The sequence below is a fragment of the Canis lupus genome, chromosome 17 (genome assembly GCF_003254725.2).
Source record: "Canis lupus dingo isolate Sandy chromosome 17, ASM325472v2, whole genome shotgun sequence".
In the NCBI taxonomy this organism is placed as follows: domain Eukaryota; kingdom Metazoa; phylum Chordata; class Mammalia; order Carnivora; family Canidae; genus Canis; species Canis lupus.
The window spans coordinates 45,739,426-45,754,982 of record NC_064259.1 but is presented as its reverse complement, the minus strand read 5'-3'; positions in this window follow the sequence as shown (position 1 = coordinate 45,754,982).

Below are 15,557 nucleotides of genomic sequence, written 5' to 3'. Positions count from 1 at the left end.
TTGGAAATAAGACCAATACAAATTTGTATATGTTACAATTGCTATGTCAATTACATATTTCAGGAGCATTGAGTATAAAAAAATGGACTTCAGTAGAGAGGTCTGCAATGGTAGATATTGGAAACCCTAATACTAACTACATGGTGATTTCTATCTGTCTCTCTATCTATCTTTCTAGGGGGAGGGCAGAGAATGAGAAGCAAATAAAGCACTCTAGCTTTTAGAGATCAGGGAAATAAGTTGTAATAGTTAAATAAACTAAATAATGATTGAGGTAGAGAAAACACTTTTTTTTTTTTTTTTTTAACTAAAGCCAAGTGAAGAAAGTACTTCCAAAAGACTGTCACTTTCAGATTTCTGTGACTTCTGGAGGGTCCCAAACATTCCCACTGATCAATAAATGCCAGGTCTGCTTTAAAAAAAAAAAAAGACAGGGCATCAATAGATTTTCATTGATAGTTTGATTTACTAGAAAGAAATTCATAGATTATAAGTATATAGTTCTCTATTATTATTTATAGATAATATATGCTGTGTTCAAGCATAGGTATCACAAGGATACAAATTTAAGTTCTATACAATATAGCTAAAATGATAGTCTTTAATTTACCATTATTCATAAATTACAACAGGAATAAATTTTATTTATATTTTTTCTTCAATGAAAAAGTAACAGATTCTAACATTTTTATAGGCTACAATATACTCCTTAAAATATATCTGAATTCCAATTTTTAATGAAGTAAAACATAGAATATTTTTAAAATGGGACACTTGAGTGGCTCAGTGGTTCAGCATCTGCCTTCAGCTAAGGGCATGATCCCAGGGTCCTGGGATACATTCCCACATCAGGCTCCCCTGCGGAGCCTGCTTCTCTCTCTGCCTCTCTCTGTGTGTCTCTCATGAATAAATAAATAAAATCTTTAAAAAATATATTTTAAAAATGATATTGCTTTACAGAGTTGTACTATACACTAATATAGTAAGTCATGATAAAATCTCTTCTCTCCAGAGAAATATCTATGCACAAAGTTCTTCTTTTGGTCTTGGCTTATTGTCCACTCAAATGTTTATAGGTAAATAAAAAATCTATATTTTCTCAGTTATTAATCCAGCTTTGTTATCAAAATTCAAACTTTCAAGAAACAACATCTTCTTTTCTTTAAGGATAGATTAAGGGACGCCTGGGTGGCTCAGCAGTTGAGTGTAAGGTCGTGATCCTGGGGTCCAGGATCGAGTCCCGCATCAGGGCCCCTGCAGGGAACCTGCTTCTCCCTCTGCCTATGTCTCTGCCTCTGTCCCCGTGTCTCTCATGAATTAATGAATAAAATCTTTTAAAAAATAAGGCTAGAATAAGTCTATATCTGTTAGACATACAACCCAGAAAAGAAGTTGTCAAAAATACATCATATAAGAAGATACAAGCTTGAGTAGAAAGAGATTTTATGTATTAAACTAATAAGATGTACATCTAATAAGATGTAGAAATATAGTTGCCTAAAGAGTGTATTTCCTCTTAATTGTGAAAATTATCCCTGTAGAATTCCTTATAAACTTTTGAAGTATATATACATTTATCTACAGGCCACAACAACATAAATTGGAAGAATGATTTACTAACTGTACCTCAATCATTCTCAGAAGTTCAAACATCTGTATTTAATTTCCTGAAATTATTTTTGAGAGCAGATTTTACAAATATAAAAATAGTTTAAAATACATCATTATGAAAAATATCCATGGAATCAATATTTATCCACGATCCCATTTAAATAAAAAGATTGAAGAAAACACTTCATAGATAATTTTCTACATTATGATGTTGATTGATGGATTTTAGATAGGAGACTACAGTATTAAATTTTCTATAAATTTTTAGAACAAACTTAGAAAATTGTATATATAACTTCTTGTGTCACCTATACACACTTTCCAGATTTATATTTCAGACTAATGGGAGGATCTTTTACAAAACTTAAATAAGGGGCTAGTAGGGAAATTGATTCCTCAATCATATGAACTTTTGCCAATTCCAAGCAACTCCAGGATCGTTTTTCTCTCACATAGGCAATGGTGGTAAAACTCTGATGAGCCCCCAGTGTGAAAGATATGTGCCCTAGATTTCTTATTTAAAAATCAACTGACCAGAACCTGAGTGAGCACATGCTCTTGTAACCACATGCCTAATGTCATTTGTCTTTATGATGCTTTAAATTTCATTACCCAGGATACTCTGAACTATGACTCATCACGCTATCTTTCTGTAATGTGTAATTCTGAGAGCAATCAGAGATAGCTTATTTCCTCATATGCTCAGTAAGTAATGCAAAGAATCATATTAGAAACATAAAGCAATGCACTCCTTGTTTATAATCTATCACTCTACAAAGTATCATGAAAAGGAATATTAAATTGGTGCAAGGTAAAACAAACCCAGCAATAGAATCAAATTTAAGACTCATGATCAATTCATTAAATATTAGACGGAACAGACGGTCTTTATATAAATCTACTTTCATATGTAATCTTTGTAGAAAAATATTATTTAATTAAACATTTATGAGAAAGACATATTATTTGTAACCTTAATATTCATGATTAGCATATTGAACAAAAGTCTTTCTGGTACACCCCAAGTTAGGATTTCATCATACATGATATTATAGATTTTTTTTTAAGATTTTATTTTTTGTTTATTAATGAGAGACACAGAGAGAGAGAGAGAGAGAAAGGCAGAGACACAGGCAGAGGGATAAGCAGGATCCAAGCAGGGAGCCTGACGTGGGACTCGATCCCGGGTCTCCAGGATCAGGCCCTGGGCTGAAGGCGGCTCTAAACCGCTGAGCCACCTGGGCTGCCCAATATTATAGATTTTTTTAACCTTGTATTAAAAAAAAAATTTTTTTAATGGCTAAAGATAATTTTATTGTTTGCCATTAGTGAAGATTCAACATAACAGTGTAGTTGGTACCCTGCTATTTGCTAAATCAGGATAGACACTGGCTATAAATAACCAGTACACTTATTCAATCAACTAACTGAATATGGGAAAGCATTATAGGGCTACAAATACTTCCTAATCAATCTCAGCCACCTTTGCAATTTTTTTAGAGGGAATATATTTTCAGTATTAAAAATATCATAGAGCAATATTTCAGAGCACTGAATTATCACTAATAAGACATGGATATTGGCAGTGTATATGGCCAATTGATATGATTTAAACATATTATTTTGTTTATTTTTGTTGTTTTGTAGTAGTCTTCCTATATTAAAAAACCCACAATAATTCATATATTATAATGGTAATGGTGAAAATCTATTGAATAATCTATTTAGATTAAGAAATATACCATACAATGGAGAAGAACACAATATCAAAATTTGTTTCAAAGAGTCATGCTGCATAAGTTGATAAAATAAGTTAAATTTCAAATTTATTTGACATTTTTCGAAGTCAGGCAAAAATAAAGCATTTAAATGTCAGCACAATACTTGTATTCAGTTAAATCTTTATTCAAATTAATTCATATTTCTTTCTTTTCATTATAAATAGCAGTTAATTAATATGTTCTTACGGGAATTCAGAGTAAAATAAATTTGGGAACTGACACAATAAATGTGTAGATAAGTAACTTGGAAAAAAATCAATAAAATTCTTTGTGACAATAATGTTACCACATTAAATTTACAGCAGCTGGTTAAACAATACACATCCTCCTCCATACTTCTAAGTTTTGCTCCAGGATCATTTTTATAGACTATGTTATTTCATAGTAGAATTGTAAAGAGGCAGTTAAAATAATTTTTGTGAATGTTCAGTGCACCTTCAAGACAGATTATATTTTGAAGATTTCTCCAAATAATAGCTTACTTAAATATCTCAGAAACAGTTTTTCACCATGGCTAATTCTAAAATAGAATTTTTTACCTGAAAAGGGAGCCTCCCACAGGGAATGTTAACTTTTAAAGATATAATCAATATCAGACTTGATTTAGGAGAATCATTGAGCTTTGACATTTTTTTTATTTTTTTATTTTTTCATTATTATTTATTCATGATAGTCATAGAGAGAGGAGAGAGAGGCAGAGACACAGGCAGAGGGAGAAGCGGGCTCCATGTCGAGAGCCTGACGTGGGACTTGATCCGGGGACTCCGGGAATGCGACCTGGGCCAAAGGCAGGCGCTAAACCGCTGAGCCACCCAGGGATCCCTCTATTTTAAAATCATCTTAATTTCCATCTGACCTCCTCAAACGTATATGCATGTGTGTATAGTATATTACATCATATAGTATAAGCAATATAGTATATATATACATATACACACACAATTTCCTCCTAGAGCTAGTTTAGATTATTAATCATTAATTTTAAGTTTCAAAATATTAAATTTTATACTATTATTCTATGGTCATGAAACATTACTGCATACAGCCTAATAAAATCTTTCTCTGATCATAAGATAGTAATACTGCAAAGATGTCATGGTTACACTTTCCAGTATCCATTTTAAATGGAAAAAAAAGAGAAAAATAGACTCAACTTTGCCACCTGGAAAACTGTCCTTTAATTTACCTGCCAGTTTAATAATCCTACTATTGACTATTAATGGTTTGACATCTAAAGAAAGATCAAATTCATGGTGCATACCTGGCATATATCTAAGACTGTATGCTTGCATTTCTGTTTCATGATATCAAACTTACTCATAATTATGTGTATTAATAATCTGATTTTCATTTTATATTTATACCCACTCAATCTAATTTTTGGTGGTACCACATAATTCTGTTTTAAAAGATAAAAAATAGACAAAATAAACCTACAGTTCTTCTTAATTGTTGTATTTATATATTAAAATCACAATAATTCTTTTCTTTTTTTTTTAAAGATTTAATTTATTTATTCATGAGAGACATAGAGAGAGGCAGACACAGGCAGAGGGAGGAGAAGCAGGCCTCCATGCAGGAGCTCAATGGGGAACTCAGTCCCGGAATTCCGGAGGCAAAGGCAAACACAACCGCTGAGCCACCCAGGTGTCCCACAATAATAATTATTTTCTAACGTGAAAATTACATGGTTAATAGAGAACACTTAAAGAACAAGCATAATAAAAGCATTTATAACCTTGTTATCTAAAATAATAGAATATACTGTACTTTAAATAAAAAAATCTAGTTCCAATCCTTTGAATGGGTTTATAGATGCAACAATAAGTGTATACATTGGACATATTGAAAATATATTCTATATGTTGTATGAATGGGCTTTAGATGAATGTATAATTGTATGCTCTATCTCTCTCTCTCTCTCTCTCTCTCTCTCTCTATATATATATATATATATATATCCACATATATGTATGGAGATATGTGGTTTTGAAAATGGTACAATGTTCCATTAATTTATAATCGTTATCTTGTATGTATGTATTTATTTATTTATTTTTCTTCACTTTGTATTTATGTATGTATGTATTTATTTATTTTTCTTCACTTTGTATTTAAAAATGAGCATTTTCAATTAATAAGATGCTTTTCATAGCATAAATAAATTTCTTGATCAAATGCAAGAAAAATAATTTACATAAACATTCCCTTAATTGCTCAATAGAATTTTTATGACAAGTTTTTCTATATGTAGATCATTGAACATGTGTTTTATTATTTCTAGACATGTAATTGTGGAATAAAAATTTCTATAAAATTTTAATTATGTGATAGCCTTAGAGATTAAGAGAAGTCAACATCTAGCATAGATCCTTACTTAACATGAAGAAGATTAAGTAAAAAATTGATGCTTCAATGTCTAGCTTAATTAATAAATAAGACTGAAAATGAATTAAATAATAGATTATAATACTGCAATATTTTCTCATTGATGAAATTACACTACCATTATATACTCTGGCAACCAATATAGGGAAACTCAATTATACTATTATTACCTGGTTGTCTGTAAAATGACATATAACTTGGCAAAGCAGCACACAATTTAAAATATGAACCTAGAGCATATATATATATATATATATATATATACACACTCACATATATATATTTGGTGGTATCACATTTGGTATGTGTATATATATATATACACACACACACATAAAGACCTATCAACAAATGAGAAGATATGCAACCTTAGTTATTTTTTTTAAATACAATGAGAAAGTCATTAAAATTTTTTGATCTATACAAAGGGCAAAAGTAGTATCCCTGTTAAACTGAATGAACAAAGGAGTGGGCAAACAAGTAATTTTAAACTGTGCAGTAATGGAAATACATGTGACTTCTTTGGAGAGTATTAGGGCAATCCTTTTAACAAGGCACATTATCTTTGACAAAGCAATTACACATCTGGGATACAACCTACATACGATTGCATGTGAACATCAAGTTGTGAAACAATAGGTTAAATGTTTTCTTTAATATTTTCCTATTTTCCATGCCAAGTTATAATATTCCAATGTTCTAAAGCCAGCTGGTTCACAGTGTAGCCCAAACACACTGAGAAATTGTGAAACCAGCTCTGCTAGGACCATCCTATCTCTTTCTGAGCCATAAAGGAAAAGGCTAAGATTTTATTGACTGATTCAGGAAGCAAGTGATGAGGATAACTTCAGTGAGAGTTTGAGAAGACTTTAGTATGTTAATACAGAATAATATAATTGCATTATTTATATTAATAAAGGGGAGATTAAAACTTTAATTGCTTCCAAGTAGAAAACTGGTTAATGAGAGTACCTACAGCTTTAAAATGAATTCATGAGGGATGCCTGGGTAGCTCAGTGGTTGAGAGTCTGCCTTTGGGTTAGGTCCTGATCCTGGGCTCTTGGGATCAAGTCCCGCATAAGGGTCCCTGCAGGGAGCCTGCTTCTCCCTCTATGTCTTTCTCTGTGTCTCCCATGAATAAATAAATAAAATCTTTAAAAAAATGAATTCATGAGAAATAATGGTAGATTTTACTAGGGATAATTAAAAACCATCCACAAGACATGCTGTTAAATGCAGGAAGGTACAGACATAACTTAAAAGAGTGTTGATCATTATACATTCTTCATTCCATAATTTTTAACTAAACGTTTCTGAAACTGCCTGTAAAATGAATTTCTTTAGATCTTGTTTTCTTCTTCATCAGGCTTATTTACTTTGTTATTAATAATTTTATTTTTAATAGCTTTCAAACTGTGCTAGTGAACTCTTGTCATATTACATTAACAAAAAGCTCAAATATGTTAGTTGCCTTCCACAATAGACATTTATTATTTTCTCTTCCTACATATCCTCATGGCTCACCTGAAGCTTTTCTCTTTATTCAAGGACAAAGAGGCAGAAGTGGCAGGCATATGTCATTTTGCTCAGATTTCACTGATTAAAGGAAGTCACATGGCACATCCTGATGTTTATGGAGTAAACAAATAGAATACTTTTACTAGGGAGGGAAGTAAATAATTAGGACCAACATTAATTTTTCCAGGATGGCAAGTGATTAAGAATGTGTTTTCCTTTTAATGAAATACTATAAAATCATTCATAAATATTGGGCATTCAAAAAGTACAGCAAAGCCTGTTTTTTAAATGAAAAACATTTTCAAATATATAGTAAAGCTGAAAGAATTTAATGGTCAACACATACACACAGCACTTATATTCTACTAAGATTTTCCTTTAAAACTTAACTTTTTGGTTACTTTTTGAAGTCTAGAAAGCCTTTTCTCATATATTGTAAATAAACAGCAATAATATTTTTGCTTTTCATTTTATTTAATACCAGTAAACAGTGCAGGCATTATTAAGTCCACTTTTCAAATAAAAAACTAAGCTGTATCTGTTATATATGTATATGTATTTATGAATACATAAATAACAAGTAAAATATACTTATGTTTAATGTTATATAAAATGTTATATAAATGACATAATTTTAATATATTATTATAAATAATGTATATATAAGCATATATGTATATTATTGTAGTAAAAATCATTTAAATTTACCATCTTAACTTTTTTTGAGTATACAGTTCAGTACTGTTAGGTATATTCATGCTGTGAAACAGGTCTCCATAAGTTTCATCTGGCAAATCTGAAACTCTATAGCCATTAAGCAACTCTCATTTCCCTCTCCATGAGTTCCTGGTAACCACCATTCTACTTTCTGTTTCTATAAATTTGACTACTTTAGATGCATCATATAGTATTTGCCTTTTGTAACTGGCTTATTTCATCTACCATCATTTCCTCAGGTTCATCTAGGTTGTAGCATATGACAGTATTTCCTTTTTTTTAAGCTCAGTATTCCATTGTATGTGTATACCATATTTTGTTTATCCACTCATCTGTTGATGGATATTAGATTACCTCTTAGGTATTGTGAATAGTGGTCCTAAGATCTTGTATGTACAAATAATTTCTTTGAGGTAAATATTCTTAGTTTTGTTGATTCATCTATTTTATTTAATGCTCTATTTCATTTATCCCTGCTCCAATCCTAATTGTTTCCTTTATTTTGCTACTTTTGTGTTTAGTTTATATCCTTTTTATAATTTCCTGAGGTATAAAGTTAGGTTATTTAATTTGTATCCTCTTTTTAATATGTACATTTAAAGCTATAAACTTCCTTCATGGTACAGCTTTCACTGCATTCCATGTTTTGGCTTCATTTGTCTGAAGATATTTCTTAATTTCTCTTTAGAATTCTTCTTTAACACTTTAGTTGCTTAAGAGTGTGTTGTTGAATTTTCACATATTTTTAGATTTCCTAGTTCTCTTTCTGCTATTTATTTCTAGTTTTATTCCGTTATTATCAAAAAAGTTACTTTGTATGATCTCAACATTATTGATTTGTTTAGACTTATCCTGTATTTTAACATGTCATCTCTCCCGGAAAATGTTCCATGTGCAGAAAACAATGTAGATTTTGATGTCCGTTGGAATGTTCTGTGTATGTCTATTTAGGTCCAATTGCTCTGTAGTGTTGTTCAAGTCCTCTATCTCCTTATTGCTCAGCTGTCTGGTTGTTCCACCCATTATCAGAATTTGGGTATCGAATTCTCCTACCATCATTATATTCCTCTCCATTTTCCCTTCAATTCTCTCAATGTTTGCTCTATATATTTTGGAGATCTGAGGTCTGATGCATAAATATTGATAATTTTTATATATTCCTGGTGAATTGACCCTTTTATCATTATATAATGTCCTAACAGTTTTGACTTAAGTCTATTTTTATGATATTAATATAGATCTTTTGGTCAACTTTTGGTTCCATCCATTAAATAAAGCAAGCTGTGGGTTTTCCCTCTATTTACATGAAAGCACTGTCTTTTTTGGTTTCTGTTTGGTAAACTATCCTTTTCTTCCCTATTAACTTCAGTGTATTGTTTCCTTAGATCTAAAGTGAGTCTCTTGTAGACAGTATATAGTTGGATACTGTTTTTTTTTTTTTTTTTTTTTTTTTTTAAGCTTCTAGAGGGCAAGAACCAGGTCTTTTTTTTTTTTTTTAATTTTTATTTATTTATGATAGTCACAGAGAGAGAGAGAGAGGCGCAGAGACACAGGCAGAGGGAGAAGCAGGCTCCATGCACCGGGAGCCCGACGTGGGATTCGATCCCGGGTCTCCAGGATCGTGCCCTGGGCCAAAGGCAGGCGCCAAACCGCTGCGCCACCCAGGGATCCCTGGATACTGTTTTTTATCCATTAAATCACCTTAATGAATTTATGTCTTCTTATTGGGGAATTTAATCCACTTATATTTAAAATAATTATTGATAGGAAAGGCTTACTATTGCCATTTTGTTAATCATTTATACTATGCCTTGTAGACTTTTTTTTCTTTTTCTCCCTTATTGCCTTCATTTTTGTCTCATTGACTTTTCTTTGGTCATGATAAGTTTTGATTCCCTTCTCATTTTCTTTATGTGTATATTCTGTAGATACTTCTTTGTGATTTCCATTGCAATTACATAAAATGTCTTAAATTTGTATCTAAAAAATGATTGCATACAAAAAGACTGTATACCTTTACACTTCCATCCTCCTCACTTTGTGTTATTGATGTGACTTAACTATATCTTTATATATTGTTTCTCATTAACATAGATTATATTTTTATGTTTTTTTCCATTTAAATTTTATACCATAAAATTATAATATTACAATTAATATATTTGTCCATGTGTTTATCTTTATGGGGAAAGCACTTCATTTGCTTTGTGCTGCTGTCTAGCATCCTTTCATCTCAACTTGAAGGATTCCCTTTAACATTTCTTATAAAGCAGGTCTAGTGATAATGAACTTCCTCAACTTTTGTTTATCTCAGAAAGTTTCAATTTGTTCCTTTTTAAAAAGATTTTATTTATTTATTTGTTGTGATAGAGAGAGCAAGCACACATGAGTGGGGGAGGGGAGTAGGGAGAGGGAGAGAGAGATTCCCCAGTAGACTCTGTGCTGCGTGCAGAGGCCAACACACAGCGTGCATAGGATCATGACCCTGTGATCAAGACCTGAGCTCAAATCAAGAGTTGGAGCTTTAAGTGATTGAACCACCTAGGTTCCCTTCAATTTGTTCTTCAATTTTGAAGGACAGTTTTGCCAGAAACAGTATTCTTGATTGACAATTTTTTTTCTTTTGCTACCTTTTTTTTTTTTTTTTTTTTTTCATTTTAGCTCTTTGACTGTATTATCTCATTTAATTCTGGCCTTCAAGGTATCTGCTGAGAAATAAATTAGTCTCCAGAGTTCTCACAGAAATGTTCTGATCTGGGTATTGTTATTAACTCAGTGTCTCTGTGGAAGAAGGAAGACCTGGAATTACCTAGTCCTCCATTTTGCTAATGTCACCTTCAGGAATTTTTTGAGATATGTATTATCCTTATTATGTAGTATATTGAAATATGCTATAATGTGACACCCAGGTCTTCCTTTCAGGACTGATGCTCTCATTATTTCAGTTGCCAGGCATGTTGGCTACTGAGGCTCAGAATGGACTCTCTTCCTGGGAATTACCTGAGAATTACCTTGCATAAGTTTACACTCTCACCAGAAGGAACCAACCTCCAGTGACTATTCTATGGCAGTTCTAAGATCTCCCTGGTGCCTCAACAGATAACAGTTCTGAAGGAGTACATGGATTTCAGAGTTCTTCATTGAATCATTTAAAACTGATCAGTTATCTCCCTTCCCAGTCTCACTTTCCTCGCTTTCTCATAGGTGTTCATGAGAGCACTCTTTAATAAACTTCCAGTATTCCTATGTCTTTCTCGGCTCTTCCCAGAGAATCTGGCTGAAATAATTCACATATATTTCTGTCTCTACAAAAATATTTCTAACTCACTTTTTACAAAACTGTAAGCTGCATTGAATATTTTTCTGTAGGGGTGTGTGTGTGTATGTATTTGTACATGTGTATACATGAAGGGTATTGTACTCCACATAGAAGTACTTCTTATCCTGATCAATTCAACTATGTTACCACAAAAGGATATTTACAGATTATTCATATCTTATATTTAATGTGTTACTTTCAGTAAAGTATGCAAGAAGGCTTCAAAATACCCTAAATGCCATCCATCTTCGCATTTCTTTCCAGCTAATTTCTATTTGATCAAATGGGATTATTTTTCCCACTCATGAAATCTATTAACCTTTTAATGATGTAAGTCACTAATGCTTTGATAAACACTACAAGATGTTAGAAATACAAAGTCAAATGGAATCAGAAAAGTTCAAGATAAATCTTAAGCAAAACTATCCTATATGTAATAGAGATGCTCTGCCTTATTAAATAGAAAACAAATAGAAGAGTGTGGAAATGTCATATCTTTTTCATGTTGTTTTCTATTGTGTGATATTTTAAGAATTTTTAGGTCTCTCTTAGAAGATGCCTTTAAATAATGTCTATATAACTTATTTAAAATATAAGATTTCTCTCCTTTATCAACGTTATCTTTTATTGCACTATAAACATCATAAAGCTTAGTTCTTAAATTCAGCCCCATGGGAATGACATTCATTTCTGCATGACAATTTTCAAGACTACAAACATCAATTTGTTAAAAATTATGATGAACAAGAAATCAGACAAAAATGCAAATTGTTATTAGAATATTCATTTGAAATATACTTATTAATAATCTGAACACAGCATGTAGTATTCAAAATTCCAATACTGTAATTAAATTAGCGCTGTTTATGCATTCAGTATTTAAAGTCTGAAATTGCAAGCAATAACCATAAAATAACAATAAATAAATGATAATAACTAATTACCACAGAAATGGAATGAAACCATAATAATAATTGCAGCTTTTATTGACAACAGCTCCTTTATAGCACTCCAAATGACTTGGTAATTCTACAAAGATTATTTTTACTACTGACAAAACTTTTGGTACTACCCATTAAATAAAGCAAGCAGTAGGCTTCCCCCCATTTGTCTGAGAGCACTCTTTTTTTGTTTTTGTTTTGTAAACAGTCCATGAAGCAGTACTTGTCTATTCATACCCATTTTATGACACATACTATGGATTATAGAAGATAAAGTAATTGACGACTACTTCAAATCATAGAATTTTAAGATTTCAAAGTAAGTACATTAGTAAGGTAATGATTTTGAAAGGTTAAATTACAAAAGAATAATCATCACATACACACACACACACACACACACACTTTTCATGTTTATTCCTTCTCATCTACCCCCAAGTTTACCCTTTTAATTCTGGAAAACTAAACGTTAAGATTACAGAAATTTTCTAGAAGCTAGGGAATGGCTTGAATATATGATTTAGGTAATAATTGATTAAGGGAGCGCTCTATGTGATTCCTAATGAACAATTTTCTTGTGCAGCATGGAGAAGATGTAGGTGGAATCTGCTATTTAAAATGGATGAAAGTTAAATAAAATATGACCCCAGATGAATTGTGTATTTAAACCTGAAGATGAAAATAATAATAAATCTAGAAAAAATAATAGAATACTTTTATTACCTCAGTGTGGGTGATGCTTCCTTAAATGGGATGCAAGAATTACTAACTATAAAGAAAAATAATGACTAAATTGGATTTCTATAAAGTTAAGAGTTTTATTCTTCAAAATGTAACTTTAAAAGTATAAAATCAAGGCACATAGTGAAAGAAGAAATAATGTTTACAAAAGACAAAGCAACAAAGGACCTGTCCCTCATGTAAGGGAGACTGTGTCTGTGTTTTCCTGTTAGGTGTATTTACTCAATAAAAAAGGCAACACACACACACAAAACAAAACAGAACAAGAGACTTGAGCAAGTATTTTACAAAGAAGAATTTCCAAAGGTCAATAACCATATGAAAAATCCTTCATTATTAATAGAAATTGGGTAAATGTAATGTATATTGTACTGGGCTAAACCACACATCTCTGAAGTGCTAACAATACATATTAACATATTTTACACTTAATTAGAAAGTAGAGAAATAAGTGCTTACATAAGCTGCTCATAAGAAAAAAAATCTGCTCATGAGAATGTAAACTGGAACATCATTTTGGAAAATTTTTTACATTACTTGTTAAAGTGAAAAGATATATATTTTATGATTAGATAATTACTCTCCCAAGAATAAACTAAAGAGAATTGCATTCACACGTGTGTCAGGAGATAAGAACAAACTGATCATGGAAATATTATTCATAATAACTCTAAACTGCAATGATAAACAGACACAAACGATTCAAAACAAAATAAAAACCCCAAAACTCGAAATCCACCTAAAATGGAATTGAAAAAAAAAAATGGATGTACTCATACAGTGGGATAATGTACTACTTTGAAATAAATGAATTTAAACTACACATAACACATAGATCTCAAAATGACACAATTTTGAGTGAAAGAGCTTAGAGACAGGACTGTGTGATTCTGTGGATACAAAGTTAAGAAAAAAAAAAAAAGCCAATAGCAGCCAATTGCTGTGTTGAAGATGAGGGCAGTGTTTACCCTTCATGAGGGTGAAACGCAGTGATCCAGCAGGAACATCTGGGAATTTTTTATTCTGGCCAGTTCTAGACCTGGATGGTGTTTTACTGATATTTATATACTTTATATAATTCTGTTTGTCATCTTTCTCCGTGTCATCCTTTAAATACATATACGGAGTGATTATGTGGACATATGCTGAAATTTATGCTTCAGAAAAACTTATTTTGTGACATCAAGTATGTTAAAAGATTATAAAATATAAAATATAAAATTGTTTTCTATTAGCCTCAAATACTCAATAAAATTCATCAGCAGAAAATGTTTACATTGTATATGCTGAGAGGATGATGTACATTAAAAATAGCAAAACTATACATTCAAAATGCATCACACTAAAAAATGCATTATACTGATCAGAACATTTCATGGTCAGAAAATATTTTCAATGTAAAAGTAAAGCTAAAACTCCTTTATAAAAATTAGAACTTTCTATCTGACTTAAAAAAAAAAAAAAGACAGATGAAACTCATTTTTGGACAGAATACATAAAGTAGTGTAAATTAACATATTGCTCCTTTATTCCTTTCTCTTTTCTTCCAAGTTACTACTTCATTCTTTTTAAACTCAATTTTGAAGGTATTTTTTAACGTATTGATTTTTTCATCCTTTATGGATATGCTTTTTCTATAGCAGCAGCTTCTGACAACATAATAGATTCCTACAAATGGGAAAATGAGAGAACTGTTGTTTCTACATATGGTATATTATGCAATTGATAAAATACCTGAGTTAGCTCTATGAAGTTGATTTGTAAGGATTTCCACTATGTGTTATTAAGTGAGAAAAAATAAGATGCAAGAGTGTGCACGAGATTTTTAAAGTGAAATAATGAATAAAATCTCTATAAATGATAAAATTATATTAATTATTTATGGATATTTTGATGGATATACAGGAAGATGAATGCAAAGAGGGCCAAGTTTTCTATTTTTATTCTGCTTTTACAAACTATTCTAAATTTCTCAATATAAACATGTTATTTGTATGATCAATTATTATAAAATAGAGCCATTTTTATTATAAAATATGTATTAAATTAAAAACTAGAAAATTATTTTGTGAGCATAGTATTTAAAATATATGAAATATAAGTGAAGCCATCACAGAAACAGACACATAGATCAGTGGAACAGAATAGAAAGCCCAGAAACAGACACTCAACTCCATGGTCAACTAATCTTCAACAAAGCAGGAAATAATATTAAATGGAAAAAAGACTCTTTTCAATAAATGCTGTTGGGAAAATTGGACGGCCACATGTAAAGAATGAAACTGTACCACTTTCTTATACTATATACTAAAATAAATTCAGAATGGATGAAAGACCTAAATATGAGACAGGAATCCATCAAAATCCTGGAGAAGAACATAGGCAGCGATCTCTTTAACCTCAGCTGCTGCAACTTCTTGCTAGACAGGTCTCCAAAGGCAAGGAAAACAATGGTAAAAATGAACTATTGGGACTTAATCCAGATAAAAAGCTCTTGCATAGCAAGGAACCAGTCAACAAAACCAAAAGACAAATGACAGA